Source organism: Haemorhous mexicanus, chromosome 12, assembly GCF_027477595.1.
Source record: "Haemorhous mexicanus isolate bHaeMex1 chromosome 12, bHaeMex1.pri, whole genome shotgun sequence".
NCBI classification, from domain to species: domain Eukaryota; kingdom Metazoa; phylum Chordata; class Aves; order Passeriformes; family Fringillidae; genus Haemorhous; species Haemorhous mexicanus.
Genome location: NC_082352.1, coordinates 19,243,975 through 19,266,121, shown reverse-complemented (window position 1 = coordinate 19,266,121; position 22,147 = coordinate 19,243,975).

The following is a 22,147-nucleotide window of genomic DNA, read 5'->3' as shown; positions in this document are numbered from 1 at the left end:
AAACTCCCTCAGAAGTTTATTTGATAAAACAGACAACAGCAGCCACTTGCACTAGGACACAGATATTTTCATCCTTGGTGGAAGATCTGTAGAGGCTGATGAGCAAGCCCTTGTTTTCACTGTGCACACTTCCTTATTTTTATTCTGTTTATTTATTTGTACATCCTCCAAAAGGACAAAGAACGTGTTGGAGTTGGTGACCTTGGAGGTCTTTTCAAACACTAATTATTCTGTGATTATGAGTCTTAAATAAACATCAGGAATGTTTTAGCTGCATCAGTTAATTCTTCTCAAATTCACCTTTTGCAGTGACTTTACAGAAACACACAAAAACACACCTTGGTGCTATTTGATTTTTTTAATAACATCCTCACCAGCATTTCTGAATTTAAGCCAAGCTCCTCAAAAAGTGGCAAAGCTTTTCACTCTTTTTAAGAGACCTCACAACCCAAATGACATCACAGGAAGAAATGCTGCATCCGTGGAGAGCTGGGCAAAAGGGTTCTCATGTTCAGGGGATGGAGTCAAACATTTCCCTGTGTTTGGGAATAAACTGACAGTGAGGCATCACATCACTCAACTCCTGAGGGATAGTGCCAGAAGGAAGTGGTTACAAATGAGTCCTCCAGCTCTGAATCAGCAGCAGGAGAAGCACTAACCTGGCAGTGAACTCTGGTATTTAGGGGTAATTGTTAGGTGAAAAAAATCAAAGCCTATTTGCATCGATCCTGGGGGCTGTGTGGGGAACACAATTCATTCCAGGAGATAACAGCAAAAAGCTGCAGAGGAGAATTTTAGTCTGCTCCAGTGGAAAAAGAACAAATAACTATAAATAGTCGAGTAGAGGAGGAAGCAATTTGCAAATGCCTTTATGATAAAATGTTGCAAATTAATTCTTTCTATACTTACTTTTGTAATGTCTGTTTAAATATTTTCTAATAGATACTGGTTTGACTGAAAACATTTATGAACCCTGAAGCTGAAAGAATGGTATTTAATTTAAATACATTTTAAAAATGAGCTTTTTAACTTTCAGTTTTCTTTGAAAAGACTCAATAAGCCAAAATGTAAAATGAAGACCTTTTGAACTCAGTTAGCAATCACACAGAAATGTCTGGATCTGGCCAAAAATCATACTTTGGGATTTGTCTACAAATGTTGTCAATTAATGAGAAATATCAATTAACAGTTTCACATTTCCCCCTCCTTGTGGATGAGAACATGGCAGACTTGTGAGATAAATGACTGAAGTCATGATTATTTTATTAAGTGTGATGATCTATACTCATCTTGCTCTAAAACAGGTAAAGTCCTCAAGGTCCTTAAAGAGAAAACATTGCACAAGCCTCTCAGTGATTGCAGCAAAACCCCTTTGAGCAGCAGGAGCTGAGCCAAGGAGCCAATTTATGGAATTACAGCAGCTTGCCCTGGAATGACCATGGCCACCCTGCTGCCATAAATTGGGAATCATTCCTAGCTCCAAAGGCAGCACTGAGGTTCCCACAATCCATTCCCCTGCTGCACAAACCATGACAATCTCTGTCCCCTCACACAGAGGGGTCAAAACACCAGGGGAGAACTGGAGATTTGGGTGTCCTGGGGAGAAACCATTCCCAAAGCTCGACCAGACTGTGCCATTCCCATCCTCTGGAAAATCCCTTCCCCCAGCATTTCTCTCCTGGGAAGCTGAGAAGCCTCAGAGAAAAGGAAAACAATTCTGATTTCATTTGCTTCCCCTGTGTTGTGCTCACATGTGGAATGTGTTTGGGGATTGTTCACCCTCAGGTGATTGTTCCACTGGTTTATTGTGAACTGTTTTCACTCTTTGGCCAATCAGGGCCAAGCTGTGTCAGGGCTCTGGAAAGAGTCAGGAGTTTTCATTATTATCTTTTTAGCCTTCTGTAAGTCTCCTCTCTGTATTCTTTAGTTAGTACAATATTCTTTACTGTAATATGGTATTATGAAGTAATAAATCAGCCCTGTGAGCACATGGGGTCAGATTCATCATTCCTGCCTTTGTCGGGGCATTCCCCAATCCCAACACCAGCACAGCCTGCCCTGGGTGTGTCCCAGCTTCTGGCTCACAGCCTCAAAATCCAGATTTATGTGCAAATGCTGAGGAGCCACTGAGCCACCTAAGACTGGGAGGCAGGGATTTCCTCTGCCTTGTGCCTCTCAGCTTGGGGATTGCTGCTACTCTGCAGCAGGATTGCACTTTATTTATTATTTTCTCCCCTATCCTGAAGCTCTCTGATGTCAGCACCAACCAAGGGTTTCTCCAGAGGCTGGGATGGGATATTTCAGCATGTCAGATTCCTCCAGTCTCAGATAATAATAATAATAAAAATTTTAAAAAAAATAATTTCATGTATAATTTTATATAGTATATATAATATTATTATATATTACATACAATAATACAGAATATATAATTATATATAATATATATTATTTATAATACAGCAACATTATATTATATATTATATATTATATATTATATATTATATATTATATATTATATATCATATATCATATATCATATATAATATATAATATATAATATATTATATTATATATTATATATATTATATTATATTATATTATATTATATTATATTATATTATATTATATTATATTATATTATATTATATTATATATTATATAATATATAATCATATATGTTACATATAATTATATATAATATAACTATATATTCTATAATATATAATTATATTTAACATATTTCCATATATTTATAAAAATAACTTATGTAATAATAAATAATAATTAATTATGTTACATATTAATATAATAATATTATTATTCCCTAAAACATCCTTTCAGAGGCTCAGCAGCCACTTGCAGACACTGACCCACCCATCAAGGCCACTGCAAGGTTGAGCACTGACTCTCCAAGTGCACCCCAGCCAAGAAGCAGCAGCCCATCCTTTATTGGATGCCATTTCCAGGAATGTGTGAGGGGTTTTTCTCCCTAACTCTCCAAATGGTTTTGATTAAATGCCATTTCCTCACGAAGCACTTTCTCACTGGATTGTGGCAGCTTTTCAGTGCTGCTGCCTCTGTGGAATGGTTTCAAGTGATTCTCTTAAGTAAACGCAGGACTATAAAATGTAAACATCAACAGAACAGTCCTAGAACAGTAAAGGCATAATTTGAATAAACAGGCAAGCTAATGAAACACCATTAGCTGGAGAGACTATCATCTCCCACCATGTGCTAAGCACTGATCTTGCAACTGCAAATTCAGAAGTAAAAGAATTCTATTGCCTCAATCTTTTGATTTTTATGTGAGTCACAAAAAATTTGCTCCCTCCCATTGGCCATGAAAGCTACTTTGGAATTTTGTAACTGTTATTGCCTTTTCAGCCTTGACCCAGCAGCTGAGGGCTGATAGAGGAGGTGGAACATTTAATTGTAAATTTAATATGCACAGTGATTAAGAAATCTCTAATCCAAGCTGCCAAATTAGTTGAAAGGTAGCAAAATATTTTCAAGGTGCAGTTGCCTGGTCCCTCAGCACTGTCCATCCTGGCCTGTCAGGGACAGGACAGAATTTACAAGAATGTAAAACCAGGGAAACAACAGCCAGAGCATCAGTGGGCTGTAAAGGCAGGAGAGGATCATCCAACCCAACCTCCAACAGCAGCACCAGCAGGGTCACCCCTGAACCCTGCCCTCCAGTGCCCCCCACACGCTTCTGGAACATTCCCAGGTCTGGGGACTCCACCACATCCCCACACTGCCCATTCCAATGCTTGGCAACTCCTTCCATGAAAATATCTTTAAATTGAACCTTCCCAGCACAACCTGAGGGCGTTCCCTCTCCTCCAGCTCTTGGTACCTGGCAGAAGAGGTTTAGGGGCCTTACTCATAAAAATTATAGCCACAAACACCTCAATTTTAAAAATTAGTAATCATTTCTATTTTAATAAGAATTTATATTTATATTAATTTGGGTCAATGCTCACATGGATTTGAGTGCAACAATTCCACTTGCCCATCCTTTAATGTCTAAAGAACATCAGCTTTAATGTTGAGTCAAGATTATTCTTGAGCCTTCCTCCCCTGATAAATAAAAATTCAGTGTTCTCTGCTATGTATTTAAGCCTTTCAAGTTGTCAGTTACAAGCAGATCTGAAAAGTGACATTACAAACCCTTGCAGGGTTATCAATTCTCTCTCCAATAATTCTGCTTCTTCAAGGTATTGATGCTTCTGTTTCTGCTTTCCTAGGTAAGAAAATAAGAAACCACAGTGAAAAATATGAAACCACACATGAATCCAGAGTAAGGAAAGTGCATGTGAATGTCCTCCTCACATTTCCTTGCAAGAAACTATAAATATGAGGAAAGAAATGCATCAGAAGAACAAGACATCTCACTTTGTAAGGAAACTTTCAGGATTCTGTGTTACCATGTTTGGATTCTGCTGACGAAGCAAAGTGGTAGAAATCTGCTGTTATGGGAACATTTGGGACTGTTTGGGGGAAAAAAGGCATCAACCTGCTACTTCCAGTGAGAGAAAGCAATTTAAATCTGTGGAAATAATTAGATATGAGGCATATCTCACTGCTGCTATTGTTTTGATAGCTTTTATCACCGTGATAAATTTGCAGAGAGGTAAGTGAGCTCAAACGGGGTTTTTAAGTGTAACTGTGATTGTCAATTAAAGGAGAGATTATATTGTCAACAAAAGACATGTGAATGCTGTAAGTGGCAGTTTGCATATGTTTACCTTGAGTGCTGCAGGATCTGGAGCTGGATTCTGCTCGTTTGGGTGCTTTAGTGCTCAAGCAGAGTGTAAATTCTGAGATGTACTTACCACTGCTTTCCTGGCTCTTTCCCTCCCTCCAGTTGCCAGCCAGAGCCATTCCCTGCTCACCCCTTGTCTCAGGCTGGAAATGGGGTGTACATTCTATTTACCAGTTGTTTTCTGTTCATTGAGCAGTTTTCTTCCACCACCAACCCTCCCTCCAGGAGATCTCTTCCATTAATTGGCCATTAATTATTAATTATCTACAGCTACAGTTTCCTGAAGTGGGTATGGACTCGTGGAAAGTTTCTATTCTGGCAAAACTGGGGTTTTTATTTTGTGACAAAATGTTCTTGGAAGGGTTTCAGGTACTGATAATTGCACTGGATAATTTGTCACTTTTTTCTTCTGCTCCTCCAAGTCCCTGTTTGGATTTCCAGCTCCAAAATTGCTGCTTTTGTAACTGAATAACCTCAAACCTCGCTGAGGATGCTAAAAACCATGTTGGATAAAAAAATACCCATTTAATAAGAATAAATGGCCATTGAGATAGGCAGGAAACCAGCTCAAAAGTGATGATTTTAGTGGAATTTATTTTAAAAGGCCCTAAAGAAAACCAGATTATGGGGGTAGAAAAACAGGATTGTGGAAGTCTAGAGCAATAAATCCTTTCCCCAAAGTAACATCTGAAATAAAACTGCTTGAAGGGAAATATCCAGCCATAATTTTGCTGAAACACTGCATCTCCAGCTTCATCCTTTTATTTCAAATGAAAGTGATTAAAGTTGGTGTTTATTCAAGCTTAAATATTTCAGTGTTTGAGGCATTTAAATTTTTTAAAAGGCCTTAACCAGAAGTATTAGTTTTAAAAACTGCCACACAAGTTCAGAGTTTTCATGTCTCTAGAAGAATAAACTATGGAAAATATGCTGTATTTGTTTCATTCTACTGCTAAATATCATAAATACAATTAGCAAGGGAGCTGGCCTTCTGCTTTAAAGGAATAAGATCAAAAGATCACAACAGAAATAAACCAAAAGCCAGAGGTTGTCTGCTCCATTGTCTGTTCTGCAAACACTACATTTTTCCTTTTATAAATCAACAGTTTCTCTTAATCTAATGGAGAAATGCCTATGGATAAATGTGTTTATCACATCACCTAAATATCACATTGTCTGCAGTGTACTGCAGCATCTCTGAACTCCCAAATGCCAACGTGCAATAAACAGCAAACATTGGTCCAGGAATTAACGCCTGCCACAGCCAGAAGGATTTTACACCACATTTCTGTTTCTCAGCAAGTTGCTTTCATGCAATTGTGCAGAGCAGCTTCTCATTTTATCCTGTTTTGAGATGCTCTGAAAGGGAGGAGTGGTGCCTTCCCCCAGACAGGACATTAACAGGGTTCAGAAAGCACAGACAGCACAGAAAGCACAGAAAGCAGCTTTGTACTGGGGGCTGCTGCACCTGCAGAGAGCCAAACCCCCAAAGCAGGTGCAGCAGGGCACGTGCCAGTTGTGGGAACCCAGGACATTGCTCTGGCTGCCCTGGAGGGCTCCAGACCCTGGCAGGGGCTCAGAGACCTTGGCACGGAGTCAAACACACCTGAGCCTTGGATTTTAGCCATGGAAACAATTCCCAACTTTGTGTGAGGAGTTACAAGCCACAAGGGTTTGAGTAGAATGACAGTGAATTTGGCACAGGGTGAAAAAGTAGAATTTTGGGGATTTAGAGTGGGGCTTCAAGAGGCAAGATGGAGGAATCTGGGCCTGTCCTGTCCTTCTTCTTCTCCTTCTTGTCCTCCATCTCCTGCTGGGATGGTGACACTTCTGGATTGGTTTAGAGCAGAGACAGACTGTCTGACATGGGTGATAGGTATTGGGAAATTATTGTAAATAAAGCACAGGTAGTTCTTAGTATAAAAAGCCAACACTGCCCAAGGGCAGGGGCTGTGCCACAGCCCGACCTGCTGGACAGAGCTCAGCAGGGCAGAGAGAGAATGGAATGGATGAGAGAAAATAAACAGCCTTGAAAAGCAGAGCTGAGGAATTCCTTCTTCTTCTTCAGTCTCAGGGCTGGGATAAAGAGACTTTCCAGCACCTCGGGGTCACCTCGACACCAGAGGCCTCAGAGACCTGGTCAGCCAGTGCCACTGAGAGCCCAGCAGCATTTTCACAGCCCTCTGGCTTCCCTGCTCTGCAGCCAGTGAAAAACCTCAGATCTAATCTCTGATTAGCAAAGTCTCTGACCTGCCCTGGGGCTGGGGTGAAACCCCTTCGGTTTGTGCTGCTGCAACCACGGGGTGTTGCTTTTTTGGACTTTTACATCATTAATCATCCCATGGATGATTAAAAGCAGTGGGAAAATCCATCCAGAATTCCCCTCAGCTTTTCCCTGGAGTGCTTTTCAATGCCCCACTGTTTCCTCACTGCTGCTTTGTGATTTCAGATGCAACCCCAACAGGAAATCACTTTAGGATAATGTCATAGCACCATTTTCTGGGTTCTGTCAGAGCTTTTGGGGTTCCTCTCACCCAGCACAGGCTGCAGGACATCCAAATCTCTCTCACTCACCTGTGTGCACCTAATGCACAGCCTGAATAACTGAGGGTGATTTCAAATTCACTTCCACAGGTCTTTCATCTCTGAAGGAGCCCTTGGCCTCTTTGGTCTCTTTGGGCAGGGATGAAGTCAGAATCTTCTGTTTCTTCTTTGATTGGTTTCGAACTGGAACAATTTTAGGTTTTGACAAGAAAGGGGAAGAAAAAAAATGTCCCTTCAAGTAGTAATTTTCTACTTCATAAGGATCAAATTCTTAAGATTCCTGCTTTAAAAGAGAGGAACACCACAGGAAAGAACAGAGGTAATGAACATTTCTGTCACTCACCTCGCAAACTCATTTTTCTTCTACATTTTATTAGATGCTGCCTTGCTCTCCTCCTTAAACACAAATGACAGATTATATTAGATGCATAAATTATATGGATTATATTTCTGTCACCAGTAAATTAGCTGTTAAATTTAGTTTGCATGATGCTATTGACAGGTCTCTGATTTAAGAACGTTTTTTTTCTATTTAGTCATCTTTTTTTCCACCTTTTCTTCTTTTCTCTTTTGTCAAATTCTCCATCACAGTTTGGAAGAACCCAGGAAAAGTTTTTAATGTGTGTCATGGAGTTACAAGGACAGAAAGGCTGAGTTTCTTTTTGAGAGATGGGGAAATAAAGGCTTTGAGAAAATATTTAAGCCCAGGGAATTTTAGGACTCACCATCCCTGGCAGTGCTCAAGGCCAGGCTGGACAGGGCTGGGAGCTACCTGGGATGATGGAAGGTGTCCCTGCCATGGAAATGGATGAACTTTAGTGTCCCTTCCAACCCAAACCAGCATGGGATCCTAGGGTTCTATAAATTCAATAAACATGACATAAGCACCCTGGGCAACAAATGCAGCTCTCAGTGCAGTTCCATGTTTTATTGCACTCATTTTCTTCCTTTTTGTCCCAAATTTTCCCAAGCCTAAGGAGTGTTTCTGTCCCAAGTAGGAACCAGACACCTGACACACTTAAAGACTTGTTGAGGTTTAAGCTTCACTGTTGGCTCCTCCATTTGGTTTTGTTTCCAGGAAATAAACCCTCTGCTAAGAAACCATTTCTGCAGACCATGGGCAGCTGAAAAGTTCAAGCACAGTTCATCCAAACTCCAGAGTTCCAAAGCTCTGCCATGCAAGGTGCAAGCCAGGTCTGATCCAGAGGGATTTCCACTGGGATTTGGACTTACAGGGTCAACACATCCATTCCCAGTCCCATTCCCAGTCCCATTCCCATTCCCAGTCCCATTCCCATTCCCATTCCCATTCCCATTCCCATTCCCAGTCCCATCCCCATTCCCATTCCCATTCCCAGTCCCATTCCCACGGTTGAATGTCACAGATGCTGTTCACATTTGTGTGATTTCTGTAACTCCTTCCAGTCTGGGATGGTCTGTGAAGCTCTCAGCCAGGGTGTCCCACCCAGAATTCCAGAGGCACAGCTCTGTCCCATCCCAGCCCAGCTGCACAAGGGCTAAGCCTCAGGCTGCTGCTTTCCTGAGTGATCAGGAAGCAGACAAGCACTTACACAAAGAGATGTGATGCCAGGTGTGCAGTTTGCTCAAGTTCAGCTACTTGGAAAAGCTGATTGTTCAAAAAATTGACAGATCCAGCTCACTCTGCACTCCTGCATTTTCCTGCCAAATCTTCAAATCACCTCCCCTTTAATTAAACTGTTGTTGTGGAATCCCCAGGAAGTTATTGACATAATCAAGCTTTGCTGATGTTATTATTTTTGCAAACCAGCAGAGTTTCTACAGACACAAAATTATAACCAAAAGATCAGTTTGAAGATGAATAGCTCTTCCTGGAGTTCTCTTTATCAAAACTCCTAAGTATTCCATCCCAGGAATTAACCAACAGATGTTTCATGCAGCTCTTTCTTCACTTGCACAGAAATATTTATTCATCCTGGACTTTCCAGGAGCTATTGCAGAGCCTGAGGGTAACTGGGATTTACAGATGCCATGAATAAATTGATGTTTTCTTGTCTGGGCTGCACTCTGCTCCAACATGCAATAACAATCTCAAGGCACTTTATGCTACCAAGAGTTTCTATTCTGGAAACAGCCACATATTCTCAGAAAATTGACAGCACTGGTATTCCTGAGCAACAAGAGCTGTCAACTGCTCGTTTGATTTCCTGGTGATACTTGGAGATATCTCTGTTGCTTCTGGTTTTCCTAAGAAGGGAAATTCTGTGGCACAGCCGAGCAGAAAACCAAGGAATTCCCTTGGTGACACAACATAAAATTGGAACTTTGAGCATCCTGGTGAAGGAACTGGGCTCCAGAGCTCTTTGGGCAAGGAAGGGCAGAAATGCATCATGGAGTTCACAGGAATGAACACTGGAGGGTGAGAAGGAGCCTGGTTTGGAGCTTTTTAATGAACTCTGCTCTAAAGGTTTGCTCCAGAAGGATCCATTACAAAACATTTTAAAGCTGGAACTTTAAATGTGGCTTTAGCATGAAATAAGTGCAATAAAATTTTAAAGCAAAGCAGCCCAAGCACTGTTCTGTTAATGCTCTCCCAGATACTCTGCAGCCATTTGGCAGGCTCAGCTGTTTAACAATCATCTCTGCATTCTTTTTAGCTTTCAAGTTCCTTTTTACCAGGAGCTTTGCTTGAACTCTGAGCCAGAACACAGACTCTTGCTCCTGCACAGAAAAACAGGGGCAAGCCAGCAGAACCAAGTGCTAATCATCCCTCTCCCCTCCTTTAGCTTCCTGATCTTCACCATATTTCACTGGATAAATAAAAACCAACCCCTGCAGGAAGCACCCAGAGAACCACTGGGGTTTAACCCCTGCAGCTCAACACCAAGAATCATCTCACTAATGACACACATCCCTTGCAGGGCTTGGATTTTTTTTTTTTTCAGGACTACTCAGGTTTTATTTTTTTTCTGGGAGCAGCTCACCAGCAGAATCAAATGGTGTCTGGCAGAGAGCCAACTGAAATTATCCAAGCAGACTTCCAGACAGCCATTTCCTAAAGCCCTCAGATTTCCACAACCACTCCAATCTTCTCCCAGCAGCAATTTATAGCAAGGTTAAAAATAAAACATGCAGAACTGTGAATTATGAGGCAGGCTGGTGGTTTTGCCTTCCCCTTTTATGCAAAATGAATTCCAAGGGGGGTGCAAGAAAAGAAGCTTTGAAGAGTTTGGCCCTAACAGCTGATTTGAAGCACCACAATTTAAAGAGGAAAGCCAAAAGAGAGTGAAAAGTTTCTTTCCTTGTGTGCCCACGTGGTTTGCTGTGGGCAAGACGAGCTCAAAAGAAAATATTTCAATTTTGCTGCAATTCATGAGAGATACCCCCACATCCACACTTCAGACCTCTTAAAAACACTCATCTCTTAGGATTTAAAAAGGAAGTTTTAATCCTGGCTCTGCCAATAATCTTCTGAATGACCTTGAGCAAATCACTTTGCCTCTGTTCTTTCAGCCTGGCTGTAAAGCTGGATTAATTCTCACCCACTCGTGGTGGTGGGAAATAAAGATTGGCAGGAATTCTGCAAGAGATAAGCAGGACAGACACCAGGCTTTGCATGGACTTTGCAAAGATAAGCTCAGACACTTCTGTCTGGGAGGTTTCAAGGGAAAATATCAACATTCCCTTTCAAAAAGGTTTGCTTTTTCATTCCAAATGAATCCTACCTGGGACTCACCCCACTTTGATTAAAAATTAAGACAGTATGTACACCTTTGATTGTGTCAATAGCAATGAAAAAGCTAATTACCTTTCTTTCATATTTTATTTCCTTCCTTTCATGACATAAGGCTTCAGCAGAAGTAAGAAAACATTGAAATAGCTCAATTTTGCAAAGCTGGCCGTGCAAAGGGAGCACCTGCAGCATGGCAGGACAGCAAATGGTGCAGGAGGGTGCCTCAAACACCCACTCACCTCATTTTTCTAGCCAGCAACCAATTAATTTATGTTTTGAAACACAGTCACACACTTGTTTTGCAAAATATTCCTATTAAATGCAAAGCTATATTACCTAGCATTCCCAATAAGAATTTTAATTAAACTGTCAGCTTTTTGAAGGCAGAATTATCTAAAGCCTGTTCTTCCTACTGCTCTCATTACAGCTGGATTTTGTTTTCATTAGTTCCTTTCTTGTGGTGCCTTTATTCTCTGCTCTCATTACAGACAAGATTCATAGATCAAAATGACATTTTTTGCAGGAAACCCCCAAATCAGCCAAGGCTGTGGTTGCTTACAAAAGATACAAATCTGCTTATCAGGAGCTGATTTCCTGAGCATAAATGAACCCAGGAGAATCCCAGTCACCCAAACAGTGAAATCACTAACTATCAGTCATTTGCATGGGCAGAGAACTGTTCCAGAGGATTACAGAACCTGCCCAAGGTTCTGAATAATGCCCATTCCCACACAGCTGCCTGCAGGAATCTTCATGACTTCTGCTCAGATATTGTTTGTTTCTGACAAAGAAAGCTGCAATAAATAGCTGAAAACTGAAAAACCAAATTCCCTGCACACGTGGGGTGTGATATGCTATACTATATTAGTTTAATATTAGTGTGCCACACTAATAGCACTCATGCTGTTAGGACAGCATTCTTTAACATCATCTAGATCATGAAATAATAAATTAGCCTTCTGAGAACATGGAGTCAGATTCATTCCTCCCTGCCATGGGAGACCCCAGAAAATACCACAAGTGGCACTTCTGAAGCTCTGCTGTCACCTGGGGTGGATGGCAGCAAACTGGGCAAGTCACTCTGTGTGCCACCAGTGCATGTGGCCTCTGCAAGCTGCTGCAGCTGAGGCCTCTGCTTACAAAAGAGCCATTAATTTTCCATTTAAAGCTTTTCTGTGCTGAGCTGCTGAAGACAATGACACTTGGTAATGATCATTAATGTCTGGAAAGGTTTCGACCTGAATTTAGTGCATTTTGAGATAAACAATTCAGGAAGGGGATTATCATTTCACTTTATGGCATGCAGGCCTGCAGTAATCCCTAAGCAATGGCCTAGGAGATCCCAAAAGCATGAAAAATGTATTTTTGACATCTTATGTGCATAACTGCTTTTATGGTGGCCCTCGAGTGCGGGCATCATAAACCACTGAATAGCTCACAAATTATTTACAGCCAAGAAAGAGCTGTGTTGACCTGAAATGCAGCACAAACTTACATGGTGCCCAAGCTTGCCTGCCAAAGCACTGAAAGAGTGCTAAAAGCAGTGAAAAACATTTAAAAAAATAAGTAATACAGCTGGTTTCACAAGCACCATAGGAGGAACCCAATATTTTTCAGTTCTATGAGCTGGCTTTGAAGCAAAACCCGTGTTTTTCCTCTATTTTTTTTTAAGTTGTGTCCTTGGGCTTGAGCAAAAAACACTTTGTGTGTCAGTGAGTTACTGCAATGCCCTCATTTTTTACATTAATGCAGTTAATGGTGCCTGGCAGTGTAAAAAGAATAAAAAATGGTGCACATTTCCCAGTTGTTCTTTCCTGTGCAGCATCCAGACCATCTCCACACATTTCAGCCAGGGCCACTTCAGAGCTCCAGAACAGCTCTCCTTGAGGCCATTTCCCACAGAAACCACCCAAAGTGCCCAGGAGAACTCCCCCAGCAGAGTGCCACCCTCCCTGGGTGACAGAAACCCTCCTGCTGCTGTTGGCATGCCCTGATCTGTGCTGGGGTGAGCACCAGCCCTAATAAAATATGTGACAGCCTAGATTTCACTTGGCTGGCTGGAGGGTGCAGTGAAGCTTTTGACTTGATGGAATATCCCCCTTGCAGTGTGGGATGCAGGTTTAGCAGTTTTTAATTCTTCCCCAGAGCACCGTGCCAGGTTTCCATGTAATTAAGTGGGTACATCCAGGCTGTTTACAGCTGGGATCCCTGATGGGACTATTGTCTGAAAACTTTATGTTCTTCTCAAAACTACATAGAGGCTGTCAAGTTCCTTAATAAATTCCCTTCTAGTGGCTGTTCCAGAAAGAATTTTAAGCAATTTATGATTAAGGAAGCCAAATAGGGGCTTCTCTCCCCCGCTTTTTAATTTTTGTTTCTACTTTCTTATTTTATTCTCTGCCATGGGTTAATGGGTCTTAATTACAGGAGTAATTGAGAAAAAAAGCTGAAACAGAGCTAGCTTAATTTGAGGCATAGAAATGAGCCCATTTTCAAGATATTAATCCGTGGAATAATTAAAAAAGCAAAGGAGAAAACTTTAGTTCATGACTGACAGAGCTGCAGCGAGAAAATTAAGTTTGAAACATTAAAAAGCCACTAAATCTGAACCAGTGTCACCAAAATACCTGTGACTGTGAGGAAATAATCTAATAGCATATGAAACAGGTCTCTCTGGTTTTGTTTTTTTTCCCCTCACAAATTTAATAAGATGGAACAGCTCCTTTATTTACAGGTCTCCATGCTTTAGCAGTCTGCTATCCCCCTGTCACGTCTCATTAGGATGCAAGCAAAAAAATCAAATGGGAAAGGGGTTTCAAATAAATATTTCATTAAGGAGAGCAGAGCAGTAGTCAAGGGAGGAAGTCTGTACTCAGAGCAAGTCCAGCCTTTAGAAAAAAGGAAGTGACTGCCCACATGGTCCCTGTTCAGTGGCACAGCTGACCCAGGCAGGTGACATAAAACGATTTTTTCTGCTCCCACACATCTCCTCCTCAGCATCCACGGAATAAATTACACTTCAACTGCAGGTGATGAATTCACAGGCAAAGAGAGGGAAGCAGAGCAGAATATAACAAACAATCCCACTAAGCAGTAACAAAACATCCAGCAGAGAATCACAGCACTGAGCCTTCTTCCTTCCTCTGGGTCACACAAATCATTGCACATCCTGAATGAACTTTCCAGAAAACTTCAGCAATTCCTGTTGAAACTTCAAAGTTCAGCAGTTCTTCCTACAGCCCATCTATAGTGCAGACATTGGCTTATTGAGTATTTTGAAGATAAAAGGTACAATTCTATTAATTTTAAAAAGATCATATAATTCATTGTTACTCTGCTACTTAATCTTTTAAGTGTTTTCTTGTCCTGCATGAACATTATACAATGTATTACACTTCATATTTGCTTCCAACTTCCATTCTAATCTTTGTTAATCCATCCAAACTCAACTTAAACTGCTGATAAAAGCTTCTACTTTGAAGGAAACATCAAACAGTACAGTAATTAATATGTAAAACAAGATTATTTCACTGGATCAGCCTCCAGTTCCTATCCCATAAATCCCTCTTAACCAGAGCACATGGGCACATGGATCCACACAGACCAAAGGTGATGGAAATATTCCATAGGCAGGAAGGAGATCCCTGGGTTACCTGTGAAAATACCTGAGCCCTGTGGACAGACTGATAAATACACATCAAAGGTGATGGAAATATTCCATAGGAAGGAAGGAGATCCCTGGGTTACTCATGGGAACACTTGAGCCCTGTGGACAGACTGATAAACACACATCAAAGGTGATGGAAATATTCCATAGGCAGGAAGGAGATCCCTGGGTTACTCATGGAAAGAGCCATGGGAATACAGTGATCCACACACATCAAAGGTGATGGAAATATTCCATAGGCAGGAAGGAGGTCCCTGGGTTGCCCATGGAAACCCCCGAGCCCTGTGGACACACCCTGTCACCATGGCCTCATCATGGACATTGCAGCATTGCCCTCTGGAAAGTGACAATCCTGCAGTGTGACTGCAGAGAAACCCCAAAATCCATCAGCCCCACCCTCTGACCCTGGAAAAAGGAAGGGCAGTATTGGAATAAATCCCACAGACTCCATTTCCTTCATGGTGGAAAAAGACCCTTCTTTATTCACAAAACTCCTTTATCCACTTTTACAGCCTGGTGTGGGGCTCCAATTGGTCAGGAGCTTTCTTGCCAATTAATTTATTGGTCAGTAACAAATTGTTATTCTGGATTGGTCACTCCAACTCTCAGTGTGTCCATGCAGGAACAGCTGTTTGTGAGAGATAGTTTTCATTTTTCTATCTAAGGTGTAAAACCAGTTTATACAGATGCTGGTTGTTTTATACCCAGGAATAGATTGTTATGTTAATGAACTGCTCACACCAGGATTGCTTTCACATGGGAACCTGCACAGTGCCAGCTTGACAAGGCCAGCACTGATTTTAGGAGAGCAGACCTGATTTTATGAAGCCTTTCTGATTTTTCTACCTTACTGCAACAGGGCAGCACCACTGCACATCCTCAGGGATTTACACACTCCTTCACAAGGGCAGAGACACAGACACACACCAGGACTCACAAAATCAGTGCCTTCCCAAAAAGCCTTTCCATTTCTGGTTTTGTGTGCTGTAAATTGAGGTTGTGGCCCTCGCTTATTTTACTCCATCCTTCAGAGGTTTCACCAGCCACCAGTACAGCGTTTGCAGAAAGCCATCTGCAGCATCAGAAAAGTCTCCTGAAGATGCTTCTCCCCTCTGACACAGCTGTATTTGCTATCACATGAAATGAAATACAAATCTTCACTGTAGAGATTCTTGTGTTCCAGGCTGTGGGCAATTTCTTTGGGGTCAATAATCAATAGAAGCTTAAATGAAAACAATCAACTCTACTCCAGCAGTATTTAGATCTCTAAGCAGTAGCAGAGCATCACTTTCATAGATGTTAAAAAATTTAAAATTCAGAGAAATATTTAAATTAACATAGATGTCAATTTAAAATTCAGAAAATATTAATTTAAAATTCAAAATATATTCCTTCTTTCCCCACATCCCAGTGCTGCTGGATGCCAGGCTGCTCCTAAACTCTGCTCCCTGTGGAACGCAGAGCACAGGACTCAAAGGGAAAAGAATTCTGGAAACTGGGGAGAAGCCCCAGGCATCTGCTGCTCTGAGCTGCTGCAGGAGCTCCTGAGATGGGGACAAGCTGGCTCCAGGCTGACAGCAAATTCTTCCCAACTCTTGGGGGCTGGCACACTGCAGCACTTCTAATCTCTGAAATGCATTTTATTAGGACATAAACTGGGATGAAATCTGTTGCTGGCAGGGAGAACAAAGGTACTAATTAAGAAAGATGGGGAGGTTTGGCGATAATTACCTCAGCAGCCACTGGGCCCTGGCTGATGGCTCCACACCTCCAGGGCTGCTCAGGTTCAGGAGCTGTCCCAGAGCTAAGGGAGAGCTCTGCCCACTCTCCATGCACTGTGTCCTGACCATGGTAATTATGGATTTTAGAAGAATTTCCTGCCCTGACTGGAAGTTTAAGGGAATAAAGGCTGGCTGGTTTGCTTGGAGAACACTCTCTGAGACAGCAGCACCTTCCTGCAGTTGGTGGGGAGAGAGGAACACATCTAGGGACATCCTGGAAGGAACACATCTAGGGACCTTCTGGAAGGAGGAACACATTTAGGGACCTTCTGGAAGGAACACATTTAGGGACCTTCTGGAAGGAGGAACACATCTAGGGACCTTCTGGAAGGAGGAACACATCTAGGGACCTTCTGGAAGGAGGAACACATCTAGGGACCTTCTGGAAGGAGGAACACATTTAGGGACCTTCTGGAAGGAGGAACACATTTAGGGACCTTCTGGAAGGAGGAACACATCTAGGGACCTTCTGGAAGAAGGAACACATCTAGGGACCTTCTGGAAGGAACACATTTAGTGACCTTCTGGAAGGAGGAACACATCTAGGGACCTTCTGGAAGGAGGAACACATCTAGGGACCTTCTGGAAAAACCTCCTTCCTACCACTGACTGTGGAAACAAACCCAGAGAGATCAGCTGAATGCATTTCCCATTCACCAGGAACAGCTCCTCTGCAAACATCCTTTTAAAAGGTTAGATTAACTGGCTGACAGAGCATTGATTTAATGTTTGGGGTTTTTTGTCATTCCACACTTGTAGAAATGTTAAGAAATAAACCAAACAGGGTGTAGGAAATGCACAGAAACAATCGAAATGACCAAAACAAACATCACCTTTTCCTCACCATGATTCACTCCTGCAGAACTGGGGGAACAACATGGAGACACCTCAGTGGTAATTGAGCTTTTAGAGGCCTTTAGAGCTGGTGACAGATTAATAGGTTGCTATCATAAATTCTGACATCCTTGCAATTTCTGTATTCCTGGATTTACACACAAACTGAACACTGTAAACACTTCAGTGCCTCAGCTGCAGCATTTCACATCTGTTAAGGCTGCTGGTAACTTTATGAAATAACACCATGTCACAAAGCAAGCCAGCATTCTGCAATTAAACTGAGTCCAGGCACCACAACGATTCCAACAGATAATTTTCCAAACTAATTGCCTCAAGGAAACTCCAGCAACACTAAAAATCATGTCTGTTGAAGAGAACAGTGTAAAAGCAGTACTTTCACTGCCAGTAGTATAAACACAAGAGGTTTTAAAGGAGTTTGTTTCCTGATTATTAAGTTCCATGCTGTGTAAAGCAATTATTACAGCTCTCGATTTCCCAATCTTTGTGTTTATTAAAACTAATGAACGCTTTTAGCATACAGCAGACTAAATAAATTTACATAGGATTATAACAGGCAGCCTATACTCATCCCTGTAGGCTTAAACACGAACTGTAAAAGAAACATTTACCCAGTAAATAAGCAAACTGAAAGCTGAACTCCTTCTTTAACTCAGTCCATGCCTGGAGTTGAATTGGAGTGGGCTGCAAAAATTCTGTAATAAACTTCACAATCTGATGCAGATTTGTTTGACATAAGCCCTAAAATTGTGCTAAAATGAGTCTAGTTAGGTTTTTTATTCAATGAAAGCCTTATGGGCCAGCTTAGTTTCTGATTCGGAAATGTCAAGAGGCCTGAGATAGAGATGTTAGCAAACAGCACAGAGAGGTTGGTTGGCCAGGGCACTCCAAGGTCACTCATGGACAATCCAACACTTCCCAGGTGTTCAGATACAAAAACCAGGCACTGACTCCAATAAACACCTGTACTGTCAGTGCTGCTGGTCAGGCCTTTCCCTGAGCACCACCCAGCTCAGTACTGAGCAATTCATCCACTCCTTTGTGATGGAGAAGGTAAAAACCAGAGAGCAATGAAAAGTGGAAAGTTCTGTGGGGTTCTGTTCTGCTCACAGCCTGAGGCACAGCCCCAGGGAGTTCAGCCCCTCAGCAGATGAAAAGTTTTGTCCTTTCCCAAAGAATCACAAATGTTTTGTTGAATTTCTCATCAGTTTCAGTGAGATTCCCTCCATATTTGAATCCTGCAGCTTCCTCCTCCTGGTGTCCTCTGTTCCTCCTCCTCCTCACTCTCTGTTCCAGGTGTTTAAAAATCTAATTTTTACTGCAAGCTAGAGAACAGGGAGACAGCTTCTCACCCTTACACCCAGCCTTCCTTTATCTGCAGGCTGGAAGGCAATTTCTTTTAGTACTTAGATGCCCAAATTCACACCAAAAAAATCTGTCTCTTCCTTTTTCTGCAGGCTGGAAGGGAATTTCATTTAGAACTTGGATGCCCAAATTCACACACACACACACAGACACATAAAAAAATCTGTCTCAGCAATGAAGGAGAAAAACTACAACATCAGTTTGAAAAAAACTGTAATAAGGAAGAATTTGGCAATACACTGAATGGGTTGTGCTATAAGCATAAAAGTTTCATGCAGGAGAAAGTAGCTTAATATTCTGTAAGATTCTGTCCATCTTCTATTAGAGCCAGACATAATTAAAAGTATCTGCTTAAATCTTTAGCCTCATTTTCCTCTAATGTGCCATCGAAGCCTGAACAAGAATTAATATCAAGGAGCTGAATGAGCTGGTAAATGCTAATAGAAGATTTATCTAGGAATTGAATCACCAATGAAGGCTTCTCCAGTGAGGAAAATACAAAATAAGGAAAAAAAAGAAAGGGATATTTGTAAAGGGGTGGTGGGGAAACAACTCTGGCTAACATTCACCTTCTGGTTTTCATACTGAAAGAGAAATTCGGGGTTTTTGCTCTTTTTCATGATACCAACATAATTGGGGTGAAAGAGTGGCTGGAAACCTCTGTGGGAGCAATATCTGTGATAACTACAAGGATTCTGTGGTACCAAGGGTGAAGTACACTGGCTTGTGAATTCATGTACTATATCTCACTTTTGTTTACTATCAACCCTGTAACAGCAAAATTGAGTATCAGATAATAAAGCAAATAAATTCAATGTTCCTATGAATATTGGCATCTTTCAACATTGTATTTAGGACCCATGGCTGAAAATATAAAAGTATTACAAACAGTGTAACTGTTTGAGATATTAGGGACATTTCTTAAAATCTCTCAGAGCTTTGGTTTTCCTTAAAAAAAAAAATATATATATATAATATTTGATAAAACATTATAAATGGTTGATAAAACATTATAATGGTCAGTTATAAATATTCCTAAATTTGGTGGACAAAAAGACATAGAAACCAGAGTTTTATGATAAAATTCTGATTCTACAGCACCCGAAATAAAAATCCACAAGTTCATAATTATTTCAGAGAACTGCTGGATAGAAAGAGATTAATCACCTGAAATAAATATTGCCATGATCTGATTTCAAGGGCAGACACCTCTGCTGTTCAGTACTTGGTGTCATTACCTGGAGAACAACTCAGTGCAGGTAAATTCAACAAGAAAAACTCAGGAGGGAAATCCTGAACCCAGGTAGAATCAAAGAAAGCTGCAGTTGTGAGCACAGAGCTGATCCTGCAGGCTCTCAGTACAAGCCTCCTGTGTGTGTCTGAAGTCAGGTAATTCTATAAAACAACATTGTATTTATCTAAAATTAAGATTAAAGCTGAACACTGCCCTACAGCTCTGACAGTGGAATGTTGCTATCTCATTTTAAACACCCAGCTTGGGGAGCTGGAACAAAACCACCTCAGAAGTGCCTGTTTGGAGGGGCTGAATAATTGAAGAGCAGAGCAAAAAGCTGAAAGAATCCTGCTTTTTACTCAGTAACTACAGCAAGTTTGCTTTTTCCAGTATTATATGAGATTTATGAACTCTTCAAAATGGGATACTCATTTAAAGTAATTTGACAAACTCTGTTCTGAGCTATTACAAAATGTGCTCAGAGCTTGCAGCACAGCTTCCCACTCTGCTCTCCCACTGCCAGCACTGTGCTGAAAGGAAAACACAGGAAAAGACTTTTATTTCCTCTTAGCAGCCTGAAAAAGGCTGGTTTTTAGCTGATCACATAGACATCTTTAATATTTTCTAAAAGATATTTTAAAAAAAATTCTTTAGTTTGAGAGCTCAAAAAGAGAATTTTGTGTATAAACTCTGTTATTACAAGAATAAGACACCTTTAGGATAGAGAGGGTTTTATCAGATGTTTCCTGGCAAATCTCCCTTGGATGAACACTGTGCAGGCACAAAGACAGATTTATTGGAAATCATTGGCTCCATCTTGTTTCTTTTGAAGTGAACTGAAGCTCTCCTATTCTCCTGAATAATAGCACAGTCAGTTTCTCAGCTCAGACTCTTGTCCTAAATACATTTATGTGGCACTCTGCATGTAAGAGCAAATACAGAAAAGAAACAAAATGAACCCCAAGCCATGGGACTTCCTTCATTTCCATCAGAAATCAGGTTGTCTTTGCTAAGGTGGAGTTATTGAGCAGAGAATCCAGGACATGCATTTCATTTTTACCTAACATCTGAACAGATTAAAGAGAGAGAAAAAACAAAAGAGGATCAGATTGACTTGGCTCAAATTGACTTTCCATCTTTCATTAGCTCCTCTTTTTGCTCAGAGACAAAATTCACAATTACTGAAGTGCAATTAGGCTCTTGCAATCTCCAGTTTTCTAACAATGACATTCAGTTTTCAGAAATAAACGTTTTCAAGAGTAAAGGTCCATGGTGGCAAGGCAGATCTGGGGAAGAGAGGCTGGAATTTGGGATGAGGGTGACATGACACCTGCAGCCTGTGCAGAAGGGTCTCAAACCCCCAGGCTGAGCTGAACTGGGGCTCCTGAACCCATGGAGAAGGTCCCAGGTGAGGCTGGGCAGGACCACTGACATCTCGTGGTGCCCTCAGGTCCTGACAGGCAGAGCTGTGTTTTCATTTTCCAAGCAGCAGCTGAAGCAGATAGTAAGTTTTCCCTAGGGGGGAAAAAAAGGAGGAAAAAAAAAAAAAAAAGAAGTAGTAGAAGGTTTCAAAAGAAATGTCTTACTTGACAAAGCCTTACAAGCTGCACCACAGAGGGTTCTGGGGATGAACAAGGCTGGCAGCTGGTTTTCATGGCCCTGGGTCATGCAAGAGAGCTCTGTTCTTGCAGGAGTCCTACCCAAGGCCAATCTGAGAGTGCTGTCAAAACAGAAAGAACAGAAGCATTTCTAGATAGGATTTTTAAAAGGAATTGATCCTGAGAAATGCTGACCATTTTCTGGCAGGTTGGAGCCTTCATCTTTCATCTCTGTGCTAACATCTCTATCTCAGGCTTCTTGAAATTTCTGAATCAGAAACTGAGCTCTTCCATAAGGCTTTCATTGAATAGAAAAGACTAACTAGACTCATTTTAGCACAATTTTAGGGCTTATGTCAACCAAAACTGCATCAGATTTTGAAGTTTATTACAGAACCATACATTGATCAAGCACAGCAGATTTAAGATCATTATTAAACATCTAGAAGGAAAAATTCATTTTCTAGCTCTCTGTTAAAAAAATAAAGTCTATCCACCTCTTTTTATGAAGCATGGCAAAAAATGTTTTATTTTAGTTTTCAAGTGGAAAAAGTTGTACTTGTCTAATGCATCCCTATTTAAAACTGCAGAATTGCTATAAAAATATTTCTATATTTGCA